Source organism: Orcinus orca, chromosome 11 (assembly GCF_937001465.1).
Source record: "Orcinus orca chromosome 11, mOrcOrc1.1, whole genome shotgun sequence".
Taxonomy (NCBI): domain Eukaryota; kingdom Metazoa; phylum Chordata; class Mammalia; order Artiodactyla; family Delphinidae; genus Orcinus; species Orcinus orca.
In genome coordinates this window covers 97,102,855-97,118,235 of record NC_064569.1, presented here as the reverse complement: position 1 = coordinate 97,118,235, position 15,381 = coordinate 97,102,855, and the positions used below count along the sequence as shown (strand labels likewise).

General features: G+C 54.9%; 1 protein-coding gene and 1 long non-coding RNA gene across 3 annotated transcripts in view; one reads left to right on the top strand and one right to left on the bottom strand.

The window, feature by feature from the left end:
• The window catches only part of LOC125960485 (uncharacterized), a 327,476-nt gene that overhangs the window by 50,881 nt on the left and 261,214 nt on the right, over positions 1 to 15,381 (bottom strand). The gene's annotated exons all lie outside the window — the stretch shown is intronic.
• The window catches only part of SCUBE1 (signal peptide, CUB domain and EGF like domain containing 1), a 127,712-nt gene that overhangs the window by 22,255 nt on the left and 90,076 nt on the right, over positions 1 to 15,381 (top strand). The gene's annotated exons all lie outside the window — the stretch shown is intronic.

Sequence of the window (15,381 nt, the reverse complement as noted above, 5' to 3'; positions counted from 1 at the left end):
GGACTGCCCTCTTTTGGTTCCTTGTCTTAGTCTGCTACGGCTGCCGTAACAAAAGAGCACAGCTTGAGGGGCTTCAACAACAAGAATTTATTTTCTCACAGTCCTGGAGGCTAGAAGTCCGAGGTCACGGTGTTGATGTGTCTCTTTTTTATTCTGAGGCTTCTCTCCCTGGCTTGCAGCTGGCCCCCTTCTCGCTGGGTGTTCACATGGTCTTCTCTCTGCATGCAGGTACCTGATGCCTGTCTCTCTCTCTCTGTCCTAATCTCCTCTTCCTATAAGGAAACCAGTCATATCGGAGTAGAAGCTATCCTAACAACTCATTTTCAACGTAATTACCTCTTTAAAGGTCCCATCTTAAATACAGTCACATTCTGAGGTACTGGGGCTTAGACCTTCAACATACGAATTTGGGGGAAACCACAGTTCAGCCCATAACAAGGATTCTTACACACCTCCAGATTCTCCTGGTTCAAATACATATATTTTTAAAACAGTTGTGTAAAACTTATGAGTAATGCAAACTTTCTGGGTCAAATTGGGAAAACGTAGGAGCACAAGATAAAACTGGAAAGTATCTTGGTTACTCTGGTGTGTTTGCCTTCAGGCGTCTCTCTGCAGCCAGGTGTGGTTACACTGTAGTTGTGATCAGGTGCCTGGCCCCTGTTATCACCCTTTTCCTAGTTGCCTCATAGTTTGTTAAGTGACTAACAACCCGGGGCTGCTGTAACAAAGTAACAACTGAGTGGCTTAAGCTACAGAAATTTATCCTGTCATAGTTCTAGAGGCTAAAATCTGAAGTTGTGGCGTCAACAGCGTTGGTTCCTTCTGGGGGCTTTGAGGGAGGACCTGTTTCATGCCTCTCTCCTAGCTTCTGGTAGCCTCAGGCTTTCCTTTGCTTGTAGATCACATTCTCCCTCTGTTTTCACATTGTCTTTGCTCTCTGCATGCCTGTCTCTGTGGCCAAATGTCCCCTCTTTCTAAGGGCACGGTCATATTGGATTAGGGTGTACCCTGCTGACCTCATCTTAACTTGGTCATCTGCCAGTCACCTATCTCCGGAAGGGGTTACTTTCACCGGCACTGGGAGTCAGGACCTCGCCATCTTTGGAGGGATGTAATTCAACCCATAATAGAGGTGGTTTGCAGCCTGTGGCAGGAGGAACGTCTCCTGGTAGAAACCACGTGGTCCCAAAGCAGATGCCCCGGTCCCCCAAGCCCTCTTCTGCTACCGGCTGCTGAGTGACCTGGGGAACGGTGGCTGGAGCTTAGAGGGTAAGACCGTGGACTTGGCCGGAGTGTGGTGTGGCTGTGAACCCGTTCTTAACATCTCTGAGCCTCAGTCACTTGTTGGTAAAGGGAGGGTGTGAAGAGCAGCTGTGTCACACGCTGCTGTGAGCAGAAATTGCGATCGTGCCCAGACGGCTGAGAAGTGTGCCTGTCCCAGGGCTCTCAGTCCTCAGAGCGGTTCCTGTCACCATGACTGCAACAGGGATAACACGCTGTCTGCCTCACTAGGTTGTGTGTGAGGATAAAATGGCGCAGTGAAGTGGCTGGCACTTGGCGAGTATAAATTGTCAACAAACAAGCATTAGCATTACTGTAGGTGACTCAGCCACCCTTTTGTGGTTGGACGTTGAAATTCCTTGCTTATTTTGTTTGTTTTTACCATCAGAATCCAGAGGTGATTCTGGGCATAAAACTTTTTTTCTTGTTTCCCCAACTGTTTCCTTAGCAAGTCTTCCTGGAACTACTGGGTCAAAAGGATTATTTGGACTTTTTTTTATGGCTTTCGATGCAGTGCTTCCTGGAAGGGCTCAGTAAACCTTCCATTGTGGCAGCTGGTTTTTTGGTGTATGGCATAGAAGCTGGACATCCTAAGTGCTCCGAAACTTCCAGAGTTAGTGGTGTATTCGTCTTCAGTTCCTCTGCCTGTTTCTGTTGAATGCATATTGGATCTCAGATGAGCTTGTTATGGGAAACAGATCCATAAACATGTAATTACACCCCCAAATAAGTGCCAAAACGGAGGTCTGGACTGTTAAAGCCCAGACGGGTCTGCGAAGAGCTACCCCTGCATGGGGTTGGGGGGTGGCGGGGCCTGACTCCTCAGGGGGACTGCATCCAACAGGATCTCCAAAGGTAGGCGAGCAGTTTACTGGGTCGAGGGCAGAGCCTGCGTGGAGAGCTGTGGGTGGCTCCTTGAGGCTGGGCTGGGGGGGGCGGGGTGGGGGGGTGCTGGGAGGAAGAGCGGGAGGTGGGGCTGCCACAGCAGGCAGAGCCTTTGGTGAGATCGCGGAGAACCGAGGCTGCACGGCGTTCATTGTGCCGGACGCCAAGTTCAGTGCTGTTCAAGATTTCTCTCCTTTAATCCTCCCAAGAGCATAAGCATTTAACTTTCCTAGTCGCTCGCCCCTTTCTTCAGATGATAGAGCACATTTCAGAAACTGATTAGTCCGTGAAAGCAGAGCTGACGGTCTCTATGGAGCAGCAGGCAATATCCCCAGTGGTCAGGAAGACGGACCTTGGCAACTGCCAGTTCTGGGCTCAGATCCTGGTTCTGCCAGTTATCAGCTGCGTGACCTTTGGCCTGGAGGTGATACTCGCCTCCAGGCCTCAGTTTCATCACCTGCAAGACAGAATTCGCAGTCCCCTGTCTGGCACGGCTCTCGCGAGGACTGAGTGGGATCGTGGATGTCAAGCATCTTGAGAGTGCCCGGCACCCACCGAGCACACAGACGTGACGGGCACCAGGCTGGTCATCGGCTTGCGGACCAGATGTATTGTGGTGGGCTGGTCTGACGCCCCCGAGGCCTTGTGGGGGCCCGGCCTGCCGTCTGCAGCCCCCGGGCAGTCACCTGTTTGTAAACACCCTCGTTCTTTTTTTTTTTTTTTTTTTTTTCGGTACGAGGGCCTCTCACCGTTGTGGCCTCTCCCGTTGCGGAGCACAGGCTCCCGACGCGCAGGCTCAGCGGCCATGGCTCACGGGCCCAGCCGCTCCACGGCATGTGGGATCCTCCCGGACCGGGGCACGAACCCGCGTCCCCTGCATCGGCAGGCGGACTCTCAACCACTGCACCACCAGGGAAGCCCATCACCCTTGTTCTTGGCTACGGCAGGTGTACCCAACGCCTCCAGACTAATGGAGTCTGTGCGGGTCTTTGTTTCAACAGGATTTTCACGGTGGATTCTTTTTACACTCATCAATTTAAGGAACTGGGTAAGACTCCACCCACCCCCGCCTCCGAGCACAGATTGCAACTTCCTACGGCTCTAACTCACACATACGGCAGCCGACAAAAGGCTCTCTCTGTTGCTCCTCTGCTTTTAGCTGGGGCAGACGCTTCCCGACAGACCTCCTTATGTTTGGGCTTTTTCCTTCTCAAGACAAAACTCCGGCTCTAGAGAAGACAGACCTCGGATCCCACTGGCTCCAGCCCCGCCTGACCACGTAAGCTCTCAGAGCCGCAACTCCCTCACCCATAAAACGCTGAAAAAGTACCCAGCACAGTGTCAGGATCATGGAGGCTTATAGACACTGGCTGAAACAAGTAACACTACGAGGAAGCTGGACTTGCAGTTGGAAGATGTGACCCAAATTCTGTCACCACCACTCATGCGTTCTATGTTGGAGACCAGTTACTGACTCTCCATGTGTCAGTGCCCCTAACTGCAGAGCGGGTCAGAAATGCCTGTCTCGGTGTCACTGTGACAATTAAATATGAAAGTAGACCTGGAGAGCTGAACGTACTGATGTGAGATTCTCCGCGGGTGCTGGGTGTTGCAGAGGTTTCAAGCCGGCAGCCCACAGCCCTCTTCCAGCCTGTAAACATGTTTGGTCTCTCCCCGCCATGTTGATGATATGACCGTGACGATGGTGGTGGTGATTGAATTATTTGTCAACATTTATAAATCAAGGGGGTGTCACATAAAAATCAATATTTCCAGCACCGTTCCTGCTTGGCCATAGTCACCCAGCCCCTGACTTTGTGGGACTTGGGCAGGGGTGCATATCCCATGTGGTCCAATGTGGAAGTCATCACGAAGCTTCAAACTAGAATATGTTCAATCTTTTCTACCTTGACAAGTGTTCCTAATGACTTGGAAGGCTAGACTGGAATTGAGAAATCTAGGACTCCTTAGAGTTTTGTGCCAGAAAGTGGTAGCATGGGCAGTGCCTGCTCTCCGCCCCTTCTTCTCACCCCTGGCTCCGTCCTGCACCACAGGGAGCCTGAGGACACCCTAACCTGAATGTGTAAGCTCTGACCATTTGCCCCCAGACCACCTTCCCTTTGGCTTGGTCCTGTTATTTGTCCCTCTGAGAAGAGACAGGCTTGGGCCATTTGGACAGGGAATTTTGGGGTCTCAGACACCCAGAATGTGGTCTAGAAGGGTGGGTATGTGTTCCAGGTGCCATGACCCCCTGTGGACTCCTTACTGTATTGGAAGGGCTGCAGCCACAGGAGGGGCAGCACAGGGACCCTCAAGGCATTGAGCCAAGAGCAGGGGCACCTCTTGCCCACGCCTCAGTGTGGTACCAGCAGCAGCCGGCAGGAGCCGCACCATGGCTGCCGCCTTTGGAGGGTGTGTGTACGTTCCCGATCGCTGCACTCCCCACCATTCCCTATTGCTCACAACCTGTTGGTCATTTAACTGCCTGCTCTGTCTCAGGAGGAGTTGTGTTCACGCTGCCTGATGAAGCTTCCAGCGCAGGGCCTGCCCTCAGTGGGTGTTCGGGAGGGGTGAGAAGCCGACTGAGTGGTGGCAAGGTTCTGTGTTCTGCATTCTCGCTGCTTTGCGCGGTCCTGACCGTCTCTGGTCAGTCACTCTGAGCCCCACTCCACAACCCATCACCCGTCAGGGACAGTTAGGCCTGTTTGCGTCTCCTGTTGTTTTGTCTCCAAGTCTGGGTCAAAAGTCTCGTCCGGTTGTAACATTCCGCTCTCAGCCACCACTGAATTCCTTCGGGATGGTGGCTGGAACCGAGCCTGGTCAGCACAGTCTGAAAAGCATTCTGAGCTAACTAGGAGAAATGAGGCTGATGGCTGAAGGGTTATTTTCTTGCCTGGGTTTTCACAGTTGAACCTTTTCTCTTTTTTTGAGCAAATGAGGTTATTTTCTTGTGGAGATGGCTTGCCTGGGACTGTGTCCTGGAGGATGGCCAAATCCGTCCTCTGGGGAGTAAAACCCTGTTTCTATTTGACATCTTTATTGAGGAATTTCTCAAATATAACAGAAAATGACACCAGAGGGAATTAAAACCATGATGAGATCCTTGCTCAACCCCAGATGACTGCTTTTAGCATTGTAATTACTTGAAATAGCAGTAGTTCTGTTTGAAAAATATTATTCCAAACTCCACGCAATTGGACATAAGAGCAATATTTAGGCTAATAGAATAAGATTTTTTTCATCTTAAATGAAAACCAGCAGTGGGTAATTTTTTCCCGACTCCACAAAGCAAGGCTCCTTTCTCCCTAAAGCCATTAGTTCACTTAGCCAGATGTTTTCTGCGACCCCAGTCTTTATCTTGACTTACTGAAAAATACGGTTCTCAAGTTGCCCGCAGTCTGAATTTCGGAGTTGCTTCTCAGCACTTTTTCCCCTGATGAAGAGGAGTCATCTGGAGCCAGGTTCAACAGAACAGTTGTTTTGTTAACCGGATCGCTACGTTCCCGTTAACACTTACGGAGCACCTACCGTATGCCCGGCCTTGTGCTAGGTAGTCAGCTTCTCTTAGGTGAGATGAGGAACTTCGGCCGCACCTCTGCCGTGCACCTGGAGTCGCCCAGGATGTCGTGCTCACGTGCTGTCGTTCAGTTCTCACAGCATCCACAGGCAGAAGCCATTAGTATCCCCTCTTTACAAATGAGGAAACTGAGGCTCAGAGAGGGAAAGTGACCTGTGTAAGGTCACACAGCCAGTAAGTGGTAGGGCTGGGACCAGAGCCCAGGTGTGTGCGTTTGCCAGTTCAAGCCTGTAAGCCACTGCCCGCCCCTTGCCTCATGGCACCCGGAACAGAACCAGCTCTGGGAGGCTGGTCCGGACCAGGGAGGGGCTTCCTTCACTGGGGGTTAGATGTGCCCTGCTCTGAGTTTGAGAGTCGCTGAGAAACCCTGGCGTCTGCCAAGCCAGGCTGGTGGGCGGCGTGCTGGAGGGCGTGAGGGCGGCCCCTGCTCCAGAGACTTCCCCCAGGTCTGTCCTGCCTCCCGGGCCAAGGCAGGATCTTGCTCACCCTTGAGCTGCTTTGGGGCATTGTCTCACCCCGTGTGAACGAGCGGAGCCCTGTTGTTACTGAACCCGCTCGTGCGGCTCCCATCACTTTCATGGGAGCACCCAGTTCTTCTGCCCGCCGGCTCACGAAGCCCTCAGGCCAGGGTGCTTGCTGCCAGCCTCCTCTCCTCACCTCTCATCCTTGCCCACCTGCACCCTCTGGCCCGGCCTTCCTTAAATCCACACGGTCCTCCTACCCTTCCCTGCTGTTCAGGGCTGCTCCCTGAGACCCCTCCCCCAGCATGACCTGGTGAGGTCCTACTTGTCATTCGAGACCCAACCTCCACCTCCCTTTGCTCCAGAGTCTTCTGTGACCACGTGGTACACACCTGCACTGTGGCTCTGCGCTGGGGTCCTCCCTTCTTCTCCTGCGGGCAGAAGCTGTCTTGTTTATCTCGTCTTCCTCCTCTGAACCTAATGTGGTGTCTGGCATATCACAGGCACATAATAAACATTTGTAGAATGAATGAATGAATGAGTTTGAAGAGGGTCCTCAAGCTCAGCACACTTCTGTGCTGGGCACATAGCAGAGATCCAGGTGAATTAGACGGAGCATGTGTCACAGGACTCCCAGGTTCACGAGAAACACAGAAATGTCCACGCTTCTAATGACAGGTAGAAAGGGCTATATTCGCAGTGACACAAGCCTCCAACCTAGTATTCATCCATTTGTTTATTCAAAAACATGGTTCTGAGCACCTGCCGTGTGCCAGACCTGGTTTTAAGTGCTGAAGACACAGTGAGTGGCGGCCAAAAGCAACCAGGCACCCGCACTAGGGAGGGGGGAGGACAGGGCACAGGTAAACCCATAACTCAGTAGAGTAAGCTCAGTCAGGTCAACTCCAGTGAAAAACAATACAATAAGGTGATAGAAAGTGACGGAGGCAGGATGACAGTGTTGGAGAGGGTGGCGTTCCTGTTACTGCTGCTGCATAAAAACCACCCCACACTTAGTGGCATAAAACACCCTTTGACTCTGCTTGCAGATTCCGTGGGTCAGGAATTCAGGCAGGACGCAGCAGGGACAGCTCTCTGAGCTGCACGGTGTTTGGGGCCTCGGCTGGGAAGACGTGAGGGCGGAGATGACTTGATGGGGGCTGGACTCATCTGGGGCTTCTCTGCTGGCGTCTAACGGTCGATGCTGGTTGTCAGGCAGAACACTTACGGGCAGCCTCTCGCGGTCTTTCCGCATGGGCTGGTGTGGGCTTCCTCACAGCATGGCCGCTGGGTCCCAAGAGAATAAGACACAAGTGCATGGAAGCTTTCCAGTCTAGTCTCAGAAGTCACTTTCACCCAGCTCTACCTGTCAAGGCAGTTACAAAGGTCCATCCACGTTCTTGGGGGGTGGGCACTTGGGGAAGGGGGCCTCAGAGAGGAGGAGGAAGCTGCCCCGTGAAGATCTTGGGAAGACCTTCCCTCCAGGCAGAAGGGGAGGACAGAGGCGGCGGCCCGAGGTGGGGACAAGCTGCGTGAGTTTGGGCACAGGTCACTGTGCCTGGAGGATCTGGAGGGAGGGAGAGGGTCTGGAGACGAGGTCGGGAACGGGCAGGGCCAGGTCATGTGCAGCCTTGTGGGCCCTAGAAGGGAGTTGGGATTTTATTCTAAATTAGTTGGGAAACCACGGGACATTTTAACCAGGGACTGACATTTTAATTAAGAGATTTGCTTTCTGACTGCTCAGTAGAGAATGTGTTACCTGGAATAAGAGGCAGAGACCCCTGTGGCGATTTGGGTCAGAGATGTTGCTTGGCCAGGTGACAGTGGTGGCAGTAATGAGAAGTGGTTGAATTCATGTATGTTTTGAAAACAGGGCCAAAATGAATTGATGATGGACTAGATGTAAGAAGTGAGGGGAAAAGAGGAATCGAGACGGACTACTAGGTTTTGTTTGTTTGTTTGTTTTGTTTTTGCGGTACGCGGGCCTCTCACCGTTGTGGCCTCTCCCGTTGCGGAGCACAGGCTCCAGACGCGCAGGCTCAGTGGCCACGGCTCACGGGCCCAGCCTCTCCGCGGCACGTGGGATCTTCCCGGACCGGGACACGAACCCGTGTCCCCTGCATCGGCAGGCGGACTCCCAACCACTGCGCCACCAGGGAAGCCCTGGACTACTAGTTTTTTGCTCGGAGTTACTGTGTAGCTGTGCTGCTGCGGCTGAGACGGGGAAGACTGGGGGGTAGGACAGATTTTGGGATGGGGAGCGGGGTGGGCTAAGAGTCTGTTTGGCCAAGTTCAATTTGAGATAATCAGTAGTCATCTGAATGGAAATGGTACACAAGTTCAGAGGTCTGTGGGGTAGTCAGGTCTGGGGTTCGGGGAGAATGTGAGAGCCTAGAGCTTCTAAACGGCGTCAAAATCCAGAGCTCTTAACGTTCATTCGTTTCATAAGATTCCACGAGCACCTGCCCGGTGCCACGTCCTGGGCTGGGAGCTCGCAGTTGGGAGATGGATGACGTAGTCCCGGCCCTCAGGAAGCATCGGGACTCGGCCTCCCCAGCTTTGAATCCTGGATCCGTCACTTAACTGTGTGACCGTGAGCAGGTAACGTCACGTCTCTGGGCCTCTGTATCCTCGTCTGTACGGCGTGGCTAACAGCAGTGCTTATTTGACGGGGGTGACGCAGAGACCAAATGAGATAAGCTTTGCAAGGTACGTGCCTGGCACACGACGAGGGCTCAGCAGATGTGAATTACCTAAGTATCACTCATTCCTGGTGTGCAAAGTCAGAATACTTTTTAAAGAAAATGGATGTCCTTTCTGAGCTGGTGAAGAGGCAGGGGGACGAGCCTCGTCCCCGAGCTGGGGGTGAAGCTCAGGGGACTGTTGGGGACTGTTCCTTGTGTTCCACACGGTGCTCACCACCCTCCCGGCTCAGAACCCTCTCCTTCCTCCTGCACTGGTTCCTGTGCACTCATCCGTCGGCATGGGTCACGTGGCATCAGGGCTTCCGATCCCAGCTCTGCCACATACCCATTTTGTGACCTTGGACCCTTGCCCCCTCTTTCTCAGTCTCAGTTTTGTTTTCTACAAAATGAACGTGATCCCTGCCTGGTAGGATCAGATGTGCAGGTGACACCACAGGGCACCAGGCAGAGGGAGAAGAGGAGGAGAGGATCCTGGGAGGCGGCAGCCGGGCCCAGGGGCCGGGCTGCACACGTGGGAGGGAAGCACCGCAGAGGCCCAGATGCTCCGCGTCGGCGCAGCGGTCACAGCTCTCCCTGCGCCGGGCTGGTCCCTGGCAGGATGAAAGGGCCGCGCTCCAGGCCTTTTGAAGGCGCCCTCTCTCATCCTGGAGGACAGCTGGAGACAATGTGTTGCTCCCTTGAACCCCTAACGAAGGCTCGAGTTGCCTCTGTTTATTTGTCTTTATACTTTAACAGCGCAAATGCATTTCTTGCTGGGAAAAAAAAAAATGCGGAACATTTTAATGTAAAACTAAACAGCTTCGGACAGTCCTATACTTACTCCATAAACACCAGTATTTTTCAAGGTAAACTGGAGAGGTTTCTTCCTGTTCTATTTACGCCCTCCCCTCCCTGCTTTTCCCTAGTCTGGCCCACATTCAGGTGGTCTAAACACGCTTGGTTGGAGGGATTTGCTGTCCGAGGACAAGTTGGATTCAGACTTGCTTCTCCTCCCAGCTTTTTACAACTGTTAATCTGATGGAAATTCTTTGGCTCGAAGAAAAGAAACACACGGGACAACAGTGTGCATCTTTGTAAATGGGCTTCCTTCCTTCCCCAAATCACCGCAGAACCAGGGAGATCCCGGAGCAGGGAGGGAGGTGGATGGATTGAGAGCCAGGTTTTGTTTTGGGGGGTGGAGTGGCCTCCTCCAGCCTCATGCCTGCAGCCAGCTCGGGACCGGGGGCCGGGGGAAGGGGTGGGGCAGAGCAGCTTCTGTAAGAAGCAGGCGAGTGCTGGGGGGAAAGGGCAGTGGGCCAGGAATCAGGCTCTGCGGGCCATGGACTTGCTGGGGGACCTTGGGAAACTCCCTACCTCTCTGTGCCTCAGTTTCCCCATCATCTGTGAAATAGGGATGGGATTTGAGCAATGGTTTTGAGATTTCATGGGATTTTGTTTCCAGCAGCAGAACCATTTGTTTCAAGCAGAATCATACGGTGGTCACACTACTCTGGCCGAAATGGGAGGCAGGACTGGCAGGGATGAGAGCCCTGCGCTCCATGGAACCCCTCCCTACTTCTGCAAGGTCCCTGGGGCCAGGAGCACTGTTTGGAACCCCTGTTTGGCCTGGCTGCTATGTCAGAGCCCTCCTCCCTCCAACATCTTGTGATTCGATGACTTGGTGGCCTGGAGTGTCCTCAGGGACAATGGCCAAGCTCCTCGCCCCTACCAGCTGCAGTCCCTGTCTACTTCTTTCTCAGAACTGTAATCTCCAGCATGGCAGACAGCTTGCATTTCCCTAAATGGTACCCCGCTCTCCTGCTCTGGCGTATCCTTACACCTGCTCTTCCTTCTGCCCGAATCACCCTTCCCCGTGCTCTTCATTAATGCTTTTTCTTTGGCTGACGCCTGCTTGTCACGACTCAGCTCGGGCATCAGCCCCTCCAGAAAGCTTTCCCTGAGTCGCATACCCTTCCCCTGGGGGCCTACAGCCCCCTCAGGCTGCCCTCTGCCTCAGCACTGAGCTCCTAGCTTGTCGCTGGACACCAGGGGCGGGTCTCTCCTGCCCCGGGAGGTCCCGGAGAGCCCTGCTTCAGAGTGACTTAGCCCTGCGTTCCCGGGCCCAGTGCAGGCTGCTTGGTGTGATGGCGGGATGGGCGGTTGGCCGGTGGAGCGGGCAGAAGGTTGGATTCTGACTCTCCAGGAGAGCGCAGTTTGACAGTGGGGCGTGCACAAGCCTGGCACGGGGGCAGAGCTTCAGCGCTCTCAGAACTTCTGAGATCTGCGTGGCGGTGGCAGGGGCGGGCGGTGGGGGGCTCTTAGCAGCCCGCGTGACTGCAGCCCCCCGTGGCTGGCTGAGCTTAGGACTCCCCTGTCCCTGTCCTCATGTCCAGGCCCAGCTCCTTCTAGCCTCTGCTGTAGATGAGGGGAGAGCAGGGACTTGGAAGCAGACGCGTCAGCCTTGGCTCCCAGCTCCCTTCCTAGCCGTGCTTTGGGGCCAGCACTTCACTGTTCTTACCCCAAAAAGAGGAGTGATGATGTTCCTGGGAGGGAGCTGGAGGCATCAAGCAAGGTGGTCCGTGTGGCGGCAGGGAGGCACCCAGCGGGCGTCAGGAGCCTCCCCTTCCTGCTCTCCCTTTGGTTGCATGTTCAGGTCAGAGACCACATCACAATACGAGGCGGCCCTTCCCACTGGTAGGACTGTGTTGAAATGTGCCGTCAGTCGCCCTGTGGCAGCCTCACCTTTGAATAGGTCTCAGTTTGGTGACCTGGGGAAGAAGTCCTGCTCTGTCCCAGGGCAGAGAATGCCAAGTCCATAAACAGCAAAGAAAAACACCCAGTTGCAGAGGACAGGCCAGGCGAGCAGACACGTTCCTTCATCTTTGTTTGCAGTTCATATGCCAAGGGCTGGGTCAGAACTCAGAGAAATAAACAGAAAATAAGTGTCTTGTGAAGGCTCTTTAAAAATACTTCACCACCAAAACATATGCCCCAAAGCAGCACTGAACCGTGTGCCTAAAAAGGGGCATTGTCGACGAATACGTGTGCCTCAGCGTGTGCAGTGCGGTCCTTCCTCTGCCAGTAACCTTGCTTACTTTGGAGCAGCCTGTGCCCTGGCTGGTGGTGGGGTCACCCCGGACGTTGGCCGGGCCTGGCTGCCTCTGCACAGATGCTGCAGCGACCGTCCTTCCCCAGCACCGACAGGCTGTTTATAGTGGCCATTCGCCACCCCCACGCCTCGCCTGCTCCAGCCCCCTCCCTGGATCTGCCTCATCCCAACCACATGCAGCTGGAAATAGACGAGCGGGCAGTGAGGGCTTGCACCCGGCTGGCACTCCTTGTTTGTGGGAAGTAGGTGGCCATGGTGGCAGCCTCCCAGCTGCTTGGTCTGGGGTCTTTTTTTTGGTTTGGTTTGGTTTGGGGTTTTTTGTGGGGTTTTTTTTTGCAGTACGCCGGCCTCTCACTGTTGTGGCCTCTCCCGTTGCGGAGCACAGGCTCCGGACGCGCAGGCTCAGCGGCCATGGCTCACGGGCCCAGCCGCTCCGTGGCATGTGGGGTCTTCCCGGACCGGGGCACGAACCCGTGTCCCCTGCATCGGCAGGCGGACTCCCAACCACTGCGCCACCAGGGAAGCCCAGTCTGGGGTCTTTAGTAACCCCTCAGGTGTTACCTTAATGGTGGGAGAGGATCCCACAGGCCGACTTGCCCTGCCCTGGCTTACGTGCTGGCCGCCAAGGGGTCAGATGCCAGTGAAGTCGTCTGGATGAGCCTTGGTGGAGGCCTCTCTGAGTGGGATCCTCCTGGGGCCCCTCTTGCCATTGGAGGAGTCTGGGGTCCTCAGCCTGGCAGCTGGCTTCTCGGGCTCTGGGCTCTGCCTGCCACTCCAGCCTTGCCTTCTCTCCCTGTGAATACGAAGCCTGTCCCCCTGCGCTCTTGCTTCCTCCCACCTGGAGAACGTCTTCCCTTGCCTGTCCCGAGTGCTCTAGTCCATCCTTCTGCACCTCTTCCCCGGCCTTCCTGGCAGCCTGACTGGGTCCCACCCCCGCCCTTGGACCGACCAGAGTCACGGTGCTCGTCACGCAGAGTTGAAAAGGTCTGTTTACTTATCCATCTTCCACAAGTCTAATAATCACACAGAAACACTCAGAGAAATCGATAGAAAAGACAGAAAATAATCCCCCCATTAGCTCGCCACCGCAATAGGTCAACAGCCTTCGTGTCCTCGTGTTCTTGTCCGATACCATCCGTGTGTAGAGCTGACTATATATGGTTATGATTGTGCATTGGTGTTTGTACGCCGCTTCCCCCCGCCCCAGGAGACTTTTTTCCCTCTTGGTGTGTAGTCACGTGGCTGGGGTGTGGGACTGGAGTCAGAGTCCAGGATGTGGAGGGCCTGGCGGCCTGTAGGCGCTGAGTGAGAGCTGCTGGTGCTGTGGCCGTCCGGATGGGAGAAAGGATTTGTAACCTCTGGGTCAGCAGCCGACCCCCCGAGTGCCCGTATCTGCCAGGTCAGGGGGTCCAGAGATGACTTAGATGTGCCTGGCACTCTCAGGGAGTTCTAGGCTCTGTGCAGAAGTACTCCCAGAGTGGCATCCTTGTTGTAATGAACACTGCACCGAGTCCTGGGGGGAGGGGGGGAGGGAGGGGGGCCATCTCACCCTGTCAAGGTGGGGGCGGAGGCAGGGTGAGGGCAGCAGGGAACAGCCGACGCAAAGCCTAGAGGTGAAAAGCCTCGGTCGGGTGGGAGAGTGGGCTCAGGCGTGGACAGTGGTGTGGGAGAAGGAAAAGCCTCGGTCGGGTGGGAGAGTGGGCTCAGGCGTGGACAGTGGTGTGGGAGATGGAAAAGCCTCGGTCGGGTGGGAGAGTGGGCTCAGGCGTGGACAGTGGTGTGGGAGGTGGTGGCCTGTCAGCAGAGCCACGCGTGCCCATTGCTCTCTGAGCCTGAGATCTGGAGATTGAAACCTGCAGATGTAGGAGCGGCAGGGAATCACCTCTGGCTGCATCTTAGGCACGTCAGATGCGAGCCTGGTTCCTAGCCCCTCCTTCGAGAGCCACCAGGGCCCTACGTGCTACTCCAGCTTCACCAAACCCGTGCAGGCGTACACACACACACACACACACACACACACACACACACGGCAGGCATCCCACGCCCAGACACACCTCTCCCTGCGCTGGTCCTCGTGCAGTTTAGGGAGAGGCTCCCCTGCCTCTCAGCTTGGTTCCCGATCCCTGGTCTTACCTGGTCTTACCACTTCTCTCCCCCTGGTCGGGCGGCTCCCTGAGGGCAGGCCTTGGCCTCATGCCCACTGCCTATCCCCTGCCTTGTTGAGTGAGTGAATGAATGGACAGGCACACGTGGCTAGTCCCAGTTCTCTCGGGGAAGACGTGGGCATTAGAGAGATGACTTCAGATGAGACGACTGCTCGTGCAGATACACTCTAGGGCGGGGAAGTCAGCAAACCGTGTGCAGAGTCACAGGGGTCTGACGGGGAGGGATGAGAAATAAAAAAGCTTGTGGCCTTTGCCCCGGAATACCACTTCTGGGAATCCATCTGGAGGAAAAATCCCGAAAATTAAAAGGGCTACGGCTACCCAGACATGTCCCTCACAGGGGAGTTTACTAATGGGGTGGAAGAGAGACAGCGCACCGAGGTGGGGGGGGGTCCCTTACGGCCTGGACAGCGGCAGGTGAGAAGGGCGGCCAGGACTGAGCCCCAGCGTGACAAGGGCACTAACTCAGCTTTCAGGGAAGAAGGGTGGGACGGTCACGTACAGAGTGATCTGTTAGCACTAGCAGAAACTCAGGACGTGAAAAAAGGCCGAAATACAATATGTTCATGATTGGGGTTGTAGCTAGAGTGTAAATTTGTTGATCTTTTGTTTTCCGCTGTTTTTCAAAATTCCTTGTGAACTCAAATTTTGGAATAATAAAAGTCTTATTGGACAAGTGATAGGGACCCATGCTAAGTTCTCGAGGGCAGGAATGCTATGCAAAGGTCATGTCACAACCTGGGCTGGAAAGGGGCGGGGTAGGGTGGGGCCAGCCATGGGGAGGCACACGGTCCTTCCGGGGCTTCAGCCAGCCCGGTGCTGCCTTCTCCACGAAGCTCCCTGGTGCCCACATCAGCCTCCACCTCTGCCCTCTTCCAGCCCCTCTGCCTGCTACTTTCTTGAACGTGTCAACTCTATTGGCATAAAATCATTTCGCAGTCTTGCTGTGGCTGCATGACCCCCCCAGCGCCTGACAATGAGGGACTGCTGAGCGTGGGAAGGAGCAGGCCGCCTCGCAGACAGCCAGGTGAAGGAGCCGTGGCAGGCTGGGGCAGGAGCCCTGCCACTCACAGAGAGCTCCCAGAGCCACCAGTGGAGGCCACTGGCGGGAAGGAGGACGGGAACGGGCCTCCAGGAAGCACCCACAGTAGCCCGATAAGTGGAAAGGCCCGGATTTTATACTCAGCAGCTTTGGAAGGTGGAAGGAAATGCTGAG